The following is a 12,157-nucleotide window of genomic DNA, read 5'->3' on the forward strand; positions in this document are numbered from 1 at the left end:
TATGGGCAGTTGATAAATTATTCATCCTGAAATTCTGGCTTGTTCAGCATGACACAGTACTACATGGAAAATAGTGTCAGCAGTTACTCCAAAGAGTTGCACCAGCTCCTGTACTGTGCAGAGTGAACAGAGGCATGACTAAGCTTGCTGAGATGAAATTACTCAAGGTACTGACAATAAAAGCTTGCAGAGTATTTTTAATGGTAGCTGAAATCCAGTTAATATGAGCAAAGTAATGTAAATGGGAAAAATAATCCTGATCATAGAAAAATTTGTTTTGGAAGGGATGTTTAAATCTCATCTATTCCAATGCCACTGCAATGAGCAAGGACGTTTTCAGCTAGATGAGGTTGCCCAGAGCCCTGTCAAGCCAGATCCTGAAAGATTGCAGGGTTGGGTGTCTACCCTCTATCTCTGTGGGCAACCTGTTTCAGTGTCTCAACATCCTCATTGTAAAAACTTCTTCCTATTGCTAGTATAAATCAGCCCTTTTTCAGTTTAAAACCATTGTCCCTTGTCCTATTGCACCAGGTTCTGCTGAAAAGTTTGTTCCCATCCTTCTTATAGAAGACGGTCAAGTACTGGAAGGCCTCAATAAGGTCTCCCTGGAGCCTTTTTTCCAGGCTGAATAACTTTCTTAACCTGTTTTCATTGGAGACTGACTGCATTCTCTAATCATCTTCCAGGCCCTCCTCTGGCCCTGCTTTGACAGGTCTGTGTTGTCCTTCCAGAGCTGGATGCAGTTCTCCAGGGACAGTCTCACAAGGGCAGAGCAGAGAGGGACACTCACCTCCTTTGCCCTGCTGGCCCTGCTGCTTTTGATGCAACCCAGGATACCATTGGCTTTCTGGCTGTGAGTGCACACTGCTAGGTCATGGCCAGACTCCCATCTACCAGCACCCCCAAGTCCTTCTTGGCAGGGCTGCTCTCGAGCCATTTGTTCCCCAGCCTTAATAAATACTGGGAATTTCCTCAATACATATGCAGGACCTTGCATTTGGCCTTGTTGAACCTCATGAAGTTTCCATGGGCCCAGTCCTCAAGTCTGCCAAGGTCCCTCTGGATGGGATCCTGTCCCTCAGGTGTGTCAACTGCACCACCCAGCTTGGTTTCATCTGCAAACTCGTAGAGGTTGCACTCAATTCCAGTGTCTGTGTCATTGATAAAGATATTGAACAGTATTGGTGCCAATACAGACCCCTGAGAGACACCACTCTTTACTATCTCTGTCTGGACATTGAGCCATTGACCACTACCCTCTGGATGTGACCATTTCACTAATTCCTTATTCACAGAACTGTCCACCCACCAAATCCATATCTCTCCAATTTAAAAAGGATGTAGTGGGGGACCTTTTCAAAGGCCTTACAGAAGTCCAGAGAGCTGACATCTGTAGTCCTTCCTTTGTCCACTGATGAATGCACCCCACCACAGAAAGCCACTGGGTTGGTCAGTCAGGACTTGTCCTTGGTGAAGCTGCTCTGGCTGTCCTGAATCACCTTCCTGTTCTCCATGTGCTTTAGCACAGCTTCTAGGAGGATCTGCTCCACGGTATTCCCAGGCTGACAGGTCAGTAGTTCCCAGGGTCCTCCTTTTTACCCTTTTTAAAGATAGGTACATTTCCCCTTTTCCAGTTGTATGGATCTCACTGCCATGACTTTTTGAATATCATGGACAGTGGCAACTACATCAGCTAATTCCCTCTGGACTCTGGCCGGTATCTTGTTGGGTCCCATAGACCCATGTACGTTCAGGCTCCTCAGGTTCCTCACAAACCTGATCTATTCTTATAGTGGGAATCACTTTGTTCCCTCAATTTCCATCCTGCTGTCCGTCCACTTGAGAGGCGTGGAAAAGTGTTTTCCACTGAAGACTGAGGCAAAACTTATTTAGTACCTCATCCTTCTCCTCATCCCTTGTTACCATCTTAATGGCCTTGCTTCTTTCTTTGACCACCCTTTTCTGGTTAACAAACCTGTAAGTGTCCTTGTTATTCTTTGAGTCTTGCTGGGCTCAGTTCCAGCTGTGCCTTGGCCTTCCTCACCCTGTGCCTACACAACCAAACCTCATGCCAATACATTCCCCAGATTACCTGTCCTTGTTTCCACTGTCTGTTCATTTGCTTCTTGCCCTGTAGTTTGACCAGCAGGTCCCTACTCAGCCACATCAGTCTCTTGCCCTCCTTGCCTGATTTCTTGCTCCTGGGGATTAAGAGCTCTCACCCTCTATGGAAAGATCCTTAAAGGTCTGCCAGCTCTGTTCTGGTGCCTTGCTCCAGAGGGCAGTTTCCACAGGGTCCTATTGTCCTAAAATCCAGAGTCCAGATTTTACTCTTTGCCTGACCCATATTCCTCAGGAGTGTGAACTCCACCACTGCATGATCACTGCAGCCCAGGCTGCCTCCAATCTTGGTGTTCCAGATTAGCTCACTGCATTCATGGCCATCAGGTCCAGCACTGTATCCCCTTGGCAGGGCTGGCTATTACCTGGCTGAAGAAGTTTCCCTTCAGGCATTCCAGGATTCTCCTGCACTGCTTACAGCTTGCTGTCAGCTTTGTCACCTTCTTAGAGGGGCACCCCTTAATTCCTTTGAGGTATTTCACTGGTGTTTCCCTGATTGCTTCTATTACCCCAGGTGTCCCTGGCTCATCTCTGTAAGATTTAGAGTGTTCTCCAATGTGGACAACACTTCTAGAGCCACTTGTCTGAGGGCCCTCACTAGCACTCTGTCCCTTTAACCTTGGTGTCTCCTACCACAGCTTGTCCCAGGCAAGCCTGATATCATCACTCTTCCCTGGCATGTCTAATTTAAAGCTCTATCAATGAGCCCCCCAGCTCCTGAGCAAAGATCCCCTTCTCCATTTGAGAAAGGTGAATCTCACCTGATGGTAGCAAGCCTGGTGCCGTGTAGCCCATCCCATTGTCAAAGGAACCAAAATTCTGGCACGGCACCAGCCACAGAGCCATGAATTAGACTGGGTCCATCTGTTTCTTACTTCTTGTTTTTGCCAGCAACTGGATAGACAAAGAAAAAATTTTGTGCTCCACATTCCCTCACCAGCCAAGCAAGGCACTAAAGTCACTTTGGATGACCTTGGATTGGGATGTTGTGGCTTCACTGCCACCCACATGGAAGATCAGTAATGGGTAATAGAGCTGTGTCAGGCTAGGAAGTTTCCTGGAGTTGTCCTGAACCTGGACCCCAGGGAGGCATCAGACTTTCCTAAGAGGAGCATTTATCCAGCATATTAGACTCTCTGTTCCCCTTAGAAAGGAATCACCTACAACTACAACCCAACTTTTCTTCCTCACAGAGGTGGCTGTGATGTCTTGTTTAGGCCTTTCTGACTCTGCCAATACCTCTGGTGTAGCTGGACCTTCACCCTCATCACATGTTGACTGGCATTCCACCTCCAGAACCTCAAACATACTGTACAGAGCCACCTGGGAGAGTGAGATGGACAGGGTGGGATTTAATCTGCTGCCCAAGTAAGGACTTTTTATCCATTTACTCCTTTCTTTGGAGCTACTGTTTTCTGCCTGATGGGGGGAAGATACAGGAGACTCTTGATCATATTTTTTTTCTGGTGGTTGTCCTGTCTTAGGGAGGCAGGTTCTACCAGTCTGTCTCCTTCTCAGACTCCCTGATGCTCCTTGACCATCCTGCTTCCTCTCCTTAGCTGTGCCACCAGGCTGAGCAAATCATCCACCTGGTCACACAGGCATTGTTTGTGCTGCTGTCCAATACCATTGATGATGGTGGAACCCAACTGAGAGTTTCCTGGAATCACCATGACTGGTTCTCTCCATGCTTCCACCCAGTTGGCAGCACCAGATAAGAAGATAAACAGGATGTTGGAAATTGTTAGGGAAGGGCTAAAGCAAGCACATGACAATTTTGCTTGAAATAGGCCTTCACACTGACTGGTGTACGGCAGAGCAGGAGTTTCAGGCAGAGTCAAGAGAAGCTGCAGAGTGAAATGTTTGGCCTTTGCTGGTATTTTCAGAAGGTAGAGATAGTGAAGGGACGTGGAAGAAGGGACTTCTGGTATTGCATCCAGGTTTTAGAGCTTAAAACCTTCTTCAAGCACAGGTTACCAATCCAGCAATGACAAACTGCAGAACCATGGGTCAAATGCTGAAATACTTGTTAATGTTAAGGCAATAGGAACATGGGGAGTCAGCAGCTCTTGAGAAGCACCCAGTGGGGTGTGTTGAATACTCATCCAATTTTAGATGGTTCCACCTATGCTATTAGAGTAGCTAATTTGTTTTTTCATAGGAACATGCAAGTTTTCTTTGGCTCAACATCTTGTTTACCTCTGAGCCATTCTTACACAACTACCGCTTTTTCAGGTGATGAAGTTGGTGTCCTTCAGGTGCAGATTCACATGCTTCATTCAGGCATGGGCATCTTAACACTCTCTTCCCTGGTGTGGTTTCTGATAGCACTGATGTAGGGGCTGATACTTATATGGTCCTGAAAATTTGTCTTGCCTAATAAAAGCATACAGAATTGTACCTACAAGCATTGACTTCTAACTGGTGTCGGTACACTCATGGCAGCACTGGTGGTGTGAGTTTGACCTCATGGGCGCTTCTGGGCTGTGAGGCTGGATTCTTTAAGGGCAGGACAGGCAGGGGAAGCTTGCAGAGGGGAGCTGCTGTGGCTTGTTAGCCTGAAGGCTTCACCTGCACTGGGAGACACCCAAGGACAATGGTTGCCCCTGCCACTCACTGGTGGTGCTCAGCCTATGAGGGCCTTGGCACAGGCTCCTCCTGGGTATGACTTCAGGGAAAGGGGAATAGCCTGGAGGAGGGATCATTGCCAGCACTGGGTGAACCAGACTGCTGTATTTTGGGTGTGGGCCATGCTGCACCACAGGATGGGTCCTGACATGTTTTATGCAGTTGTGATTCAAGATCCTGGACCCAAAGGTTGATGTGGGGCTCCTGGGCAGTGCCGAGCACTGGTTCATAAACTTTTTATGTATGGCATAAATGTACCCCTCACCTATATTTCAACATAAATTAAACCCTGCTATTAAGGTTTTAAGTTACAAAGCTTTACCACCTTCCTTGTGACTGGATCTACTTGCTGCCTCTGCATTTCCTATGCCAGAACAGTGCTTTGCTCTTGTGTCTGCTGGAGGAAACTCTTGCAGAGGAGGTCATTGGTAACAAGAAATTGGTTGCTATTTTGGGAATGTGGTGGGTGTGCACAGATTTCAGCTAATTTTTGCTTTGCTTTTTAAAATGTGGATTGAAATGTATTTTGGTGATGAGGATCCCATCTTGATGCACGACCTGTTGCAGACACATAAATCCATCAAGATTTGAGATGACATAGGGTCACCTATAGGAAACCTTCTGTAGGTGAGAGCCCCTGCCTCCATCTGCTCTTGAGCCCTTAATAAGTGATTCTGTTAACCTCGAGCCTTACACTGCTTTTTCTAGGCAAGTTTTCTTTTTTCATCTTGGAATCAACAGGAAGCGAGAGAAACTTTTGCAACAGGCTCTCTTGGGATGCTGGCAGTCACTTGTGCTCCTGGTGTCTTTTCTGATACTAGAAAACTTTCCTGACAAATGCTGCTTATATAGCTTTCTGCTCCAAGGTCTCCATCTCTACTGACATCACTAGGCAGGAATCAGATCCAGTACTTGAGTTTTTCTGTGCCAAAGGTGAGCTCTAAAGTGGCACCACTGTGGCTTGGGTTTGGCCATACAGTAACTGGGCAACCACAGGTATTTACGGGGCGTGGAAACTGGGTGTTCACTTACTACAGCTTCCTATTGTTGTGGTTTAACCCCAGCCAAGCCCCAGGCAGCTGCTCACTTGCTCCCCCAACACTGAGATCAGGGAGAGGATTGGAAGGGTAAAAGCCAGAAGACTCATGGGCTGGGATAGAGACAGCTTAATAGGGAAACAAAAGCCACACACAAAGAATTAATTTACTGTTTACCATGGGCAGGCAGGTGTTCAGCCATCTCCAAGAGAGCAGTGCCCCATCACATGTAACAGTAACTCAGGAAAACAAACACTATCAGTCCAAACATTCCCTCCTTCTTCTTTCTTCCCCCCACTTTATATCCTGAGCATGATATCATATGCTCTGGAATATCCCTTTGGTCAGTTTGGGTCACCTGTCCTGGCTGTTTTTTCTCCCAGCCTCCCCTGTACACCCAGCTTCCTCACCAGCCTGGCTGTAGGAAAAGCAGAAAAGGCCTTGGCTCTGTGCAAAGCCCTGCTCAGCAATAACAAAAACATCTCTATATTATCAACCTTGTGTTCAGCACAAATCCAAAACACTGGGAAAAAAATTACCTCTACTGCAGCCAAAACCAGCACAGCTTTGTACACAAAGGGCACTTGCTGGTTGCTTCAGGGCATACATGGAGCTGCTCTGTCTCTCTAGAATGCATTTGGTGATTACCTTTTCTATCCCACACGGGCTAGTTTCTCCTGCAAATGACATCTGCCAACAGACAGTGCACATAGATGTTATGTGCAAGCCCAGCTTGGGATAATTAAATCAGAACTCTCTTTTTCATGTGTCAGATCACATCAGCATCACCCAGCATCACTCTACACCACACAGTGCCTACACACAGCACCTGTCTGTAGCTTATGAAAATGAGACTCACCAGCTGAGAGCAAAATGAATCTGTTTATTGCAGAGTTAAGACAGTACTTGTACACTTTGTGTGAGAATCTTTGTTCAGTCCTTCGCACACAACCCGGCTGCAGGCCTGCAATAAATCCATCAGCCTGACAGCTGGTTAGTTTCCTCGGGCTTTGCAGGCTTTCCAAGAAACAGGATGCCTTTTCTGTTCTCACAGGGTGTAATCCACGTTCTGAGCTTCCCAAGAATTTTCTGCAGTGTCAGACTTTGCTGTTTCCTTTCACCTGTCCGCTACTGTATTTGTCACATGCCATCTTTATAACCAGATAAATTAAAGCCTGGAACAGGGAGGTATTTCTCCTCAAGTTTCTGCATTAGTAGTCTATAGGAATGTGCTTTTTGTTGTTGGAGAGACAAAACTATTTTTTGTTTTTTTAAAAAAGGAAAGAAGCTTAAAAGTTTCTTTCTTTGATAAGCTAAAAAAAATTACTTCGTAGGCTTAAAGGACTTTATTTCAAATTTAAGGATAGCTAATTGGATAGAAGCTAAAAAGTTTCACCTAGGCAATTAACTAGAAAAAAAAGAGAACAAAGAAACTAACTGCTTTAGTAAAGTGTTTTACCAGGAGCAAGAACATCTGGCACTTGGCTTGGTTTTTCTGCTTGTTATTTTGCCTTTTATTAAAGCTTTTTGTTTCCAACACTGCAACAGAAGCCATCCTGCTGATTGTTATGCCTCCAAAGGTAGCTGAGCTATCTTGGGTGTGCTTTAGGTCTCAAAAATCTTATTAGACCTGGCTCGAGGAGGCAACTATAACACCAGTCATCACTGCTCAATGCTGCTAAGAAGACTCTTTTGATTCCAATACTGGGGGGAGCTGCACAGCTTCAAAACATCCCTACAATCTGCTTTTAAGAAATGGCATACCTCTAGAAGGAAATAATCTTGATTATTTATTACCTCAGTATTCGGTGATTTGCTTATTTTCTACATGCAAAACAGAGATGGACGTGGCATTCAAAGGACAAGGTTTAAAAGACACAAGCATGCAGAAATTATCTGTTTTCATGGATTTCTACTTATTTTTATTATGGACAGATGAGACATTAATAATGATTATAATTAATTGATGTCTGCTAGAGTCACACCTATATAATTATACTAAATATTAATTTTTCTAGTTTCCTCTGAAGAGCCACAGGAGTTAAAATTAACCACCTTAATTGAAATTGGCATTAATTGCATTTTAACTTCTGTGGCACACTGTGTATTGGTCTGTTTGGACCTGCTTGGAGTGAAAGGGATTCCTTGCACTGGTGGTTTTTACCCAGATGAGGCAGGAGATGTGGTCATTTCTGGGATGGAAAGCCAGTTAACCCAGGCATTGTGGATACACCTCAAAGCAGATTAGCTCAGTCAGAGCCTCATAAATCATTACTAAGACTGTGGGTGTAATACAGAAGAAGAAATGCAGGGATATAATCCCTGCTGAGGAATACTGTGATGATCTGGAGCACAGGAAAGATTCCTGCTGATGTTTATGGGCTACTTCAGATGCAGAAACTAATTACAAATATTTTTCCAGAGGTTTTTTCCTGGTCTGTCTGTGAACCTTAGTTTTCCTTAATAATATCAGTATTGATTTTTCTGCTTGCTGAGTTCCAGCAATGTAATGTGCACTGACAGTGAATGTGCACTGCCATGAATGCCCCTTGTAGCTGTTCTTGCCTAAAATTTGAAGCTTCATCATAAATAATTGCATTAGTAATGTAAGTCTTAATGCATTAAGAGTTTTCTGTGTGTTTTAGTTTACCCATCTTTAGGAAACTGTACTGCTGTGGGGACAGGATATTTGCAGTCATTTGGAAAAAGTTTAGAGCTTTCTAAATGAAATGCTTTAAAATGAATTGAAATAGAGAAAAAGAGTGTGACACCAATTCGTATTTTCCCACCATTACTCTTTGCTTTCCTACCTGTTAAAGTAGAAATACATAGTTCTGTGTGGGTTAAACATTTAAGACTTCAGGTTGTTAATGCTGGGTGACACCTGACTTCCCACCTCACCCATTTCACCTTCTCCTTTCTCTTTTTTTTGTGCTGTTTTACCATGGTGCTCCCTTTCTTCTGCTCTACAGCTTCATTTATTTATCTGGCTTCAAAGTTGAGTCATGAAGAGCAATCAGCATGGAATTAACTAAACTAAAAGGCTTTTATTAGTGATCAAATGATGAACAAATGGTAATTAATTGATATCTGAATGAAAATCAAATGATAATCAAAGAGTGATTGGGTATTTATGGGGTCTGGCTGAGAGGGAGTTCATTTTGCCACAGCAGCCCTCACAGGGCTGTGCTCTGCACTGGCAGCTGAAAGGTGTTGGTAGCACCCTGGAGTTTTGGCTCCTGCTGAGCAGGGCTGGCACAGCACCAGCACTGCCTCTCCAACATTCCCTGCCCACCAAGGGGATGGAGCTGGGCCAGATCCTGGGAGGGACAAAGCTAGGACAGCTGACTCAGACTGACCAGAGGGCTATTCCATACTGCATGACATCAGCATCAGAACAGCTACAGAAATGAGGAGGAAGAGGGTGCATTTGTTTTTTACAATGTTTACCTTCTGTAGCAACTGCTTTGTTGCTGAGGCCCTGCTTCCTGGGAAGCAGCTGATGGGAAGTAGAGAATAATTTTATTTTTTCTTTTATTTGCTTGTGCATGTGCAAACTTCTGCTTTTGCATTGGTAAACTGACTTATCTCAAGCTGTAAGTCATTTTCCATCTTATTTTTTCTCCCTTTCCAGCTGAGGAAGGAAGTGATAGAGAAGCTGGATGAGCACCTGGCCTCCAACCAAGGTCAACTCCACCATAGGGCAATAGCTGAATTTGTGACTTGAGGATGACTTAAATGATGATTCACACAGTGATACACTGCTACGTGTTACCCTTGTCACAACAGCTGATAATGTCACTAGAATAGGGTACAACTCTGGGCCTAAGGAAAGCTGTCACTTCTGCAGGTGTTTAAGAAAAGACTGGATGCAGAACTCAGTGTTATGGTCTATTTGACGTGGATGTGTTCAAAGGTTGGACTCTGTAATCTTGGAGATCTTTTCCTACCCAAGTGATCCTGTGATTCTGTGCTTTAGGGGAGATCACTGCTGTGCTGCCCTTCAGGGGAGTGCAATGGGCTGTGCAGATTTTTATGAAGTGATTGACTCACAGCCTGCCCCACCTCTGGTGTACGTGCAGGAGCCATTGCTGTGTTAATTGTGTCCACCCTCAGCTCAGCCAATACTCTTCACTCCTGGTAAGAGGTAGCCCAGGCTCCACCATTCCTGGAAATGTGTAACCAGCACAACTCCAGATCTGAACAGCAGGGCTGATCTCAGGGCTCTTGTCAGAGTTGCCTGAACCGCTGTGCTGTTCATCCACCTAGAGCACACCTGGAGGGAGATGTGGAGGCCAGGAGGGCACTGGCTGCCAGGGGAAGCTGCAGTCTCAGACAGCATCAAAGCTCTTGTGTGGATGGGCAGGGAGATGGTGCTAGGCAAGCCCCTGCCTGCTGGAAAGGGAAGGGCTGTATTCCTAGAACAGCTGCTGGTGCAGAATGTAGGAGTTAACATCTTTCCCCACCCTGAAAACCAGGTTACTGTGGTGTGGGTTCAGCTTTTGCAAAGGCTGATTTGGTAATAGATGAAACAACAACACTCTGTGGTGCTGAACCCCACAGATCAGAACTCAGTCCTTCAGCAGAGGAGGACTAGGTTGGGGAACATATTTAAACAATGTGGGTATTTCAGGACTCCATGGGAGCTGCTGGGATGCATTCCTGGATGTGAGGAGAGCAGGCAGGTGTCAGAGAAAGGCTACTCTCAATGTCCTGTGAATGGTGGTGCTGATCCTGAGGCCTAAACATCATTCCTGTCTTCAGGGACAGCAAGGAGGAGGATGAGGAAAGCTGTAGAACAGCCAGCCTCATCACAAACTCAGGAAGGCGATGAGACAAACAGACCTGGAAACCATTCCCAAACATAGAAAGAACAAGAAGGTGCTTGGGAGTACTCAGCATGGATTACTAAGGGAAACCCAAACTTAATGCACTGGCCCAACAGTGGGGCCCAGGGGATGGTGCACCATGATGTGCAGTTCCTAGTGGAGCACTCAGGGGGTGATACTGGGGCCAGCACTGTTCAATGTGTTTGCTAATGACCGGGGCAATGAACCCCCAGCAGTTTGCAGGTGATACAAACCCACAGGGATCAGCTACAAAGCAGAGGGTTGTGCTGCCATTCAGGGGGACCTGGACAAGCTGGAGAAGTGGTCCAACACAAAGTTCATGAAGTCCAGCAAGTGCTGGAAAACAACTTGCCAGACAAGTTGTTCCTGGGGAAAGTTGCTTCCCCCTGGATTTCCCTGGAATCCTAGGAAAAATCAGTTCACTTCTGCAGCAGTGACCACCAGCTGGGCTCCACTGGCTAGAGCTGCTGGCACATCTGCTAGCAGGTGAGGGAGATGACCCTTCTGTTGGCTCAGCCCTGGCAAGAGATGTCTGGGTGCTGAGTTCAGAGCTGGACTCCCCAGTATGACAGACAAGGACAGACTGAAGGGCCATGGAGATGATTAGCAGCTTGGAGCCCTTGTCATACAAGGAGAGGCTGAGAGAGCTGGGACTGCTCAGCCTGCAGAGGAGGAGGCTAAAAGGGATCTTATTCATGTGGACAAATATTCAGTGGATGGAGGGAGAAAAGAAGAGCGACACTCAGTTACAGTCAGTGGTGCACGGTGACAGGAGCCAATGGGGAAGAACTGAGATACGTGAAATTCCATTTGAACATAAGAAAAAACTTCTTTCTCTGTTTAAGTGGTCAAACACCTGGGCAGTTTACTCAGAGACACTGTGGAGCCTCCATCCCAGGAATACTCAAAACTCAACTGGCTGTGGCCCTGAGCATCCTGTGCCAGCTGCCCTGCTCTAAGCAGGAGTGTGGGCAGGACAGCCCCCCAACATGGGACCTTCCCTTTAGCTGTGGCCTCTGCCTCCTCTTTTTCAGTCTGATAATCACCAGGCTGTCCCTATGATAGGGTAACATCCTCTGCTGCCAATTCCACAGCAGCCCCATGCAAGATAATTAAGCCAGGTGAAAAATGTTCCATACTGTGGAAGCTTGGAAGATAAGGGGGCTTGTGTATGTAGCAAACTCTAAAAGCTGAGCCAATCAAGGGTTATTGTAATAACAGCCAAGGATTGCTGTGGCTGGAAAAGGGGCCATAGGAGGAAGGGAAGTGATGTCTGAGACAAATGTCCTTGCTCTGGCTCATGGAGATAAGCACAAGACAGTCAAGAAAGTTATCTCTAGGGTGGGAAAAACTTATCTATAAAAAAGTACCCTCACAAAGCCTGGGTGTGCACCCAAGGACACCCCATCAGCTGGATCGGTGCTGGAGCCAGGACTGGTGATCTCTTTTTCTCTTTCTTCCTTTCTCTCTCTCTCTCCCCCTCCCTCTTCAATCCATCTCTCTTTCTCTATCCCTTTCATC

Source organism: Haemorhous mexicanus, chromosome 1, assembly GCF_027477595.1.
Source record: "Haemorhous mexicanus isolate bHaeMex1 chromosome 1, bHaeMex1.pri, whole genome shotgun sequence".
In the NCBI taxonomy this organism is placed as follows: domain Eukaryota; kingdom Metazoa; phylum Chordata; class Aves; order Passeriformes; family Fringillidae; genus Haemorhous; species Haemorhous mexicanus.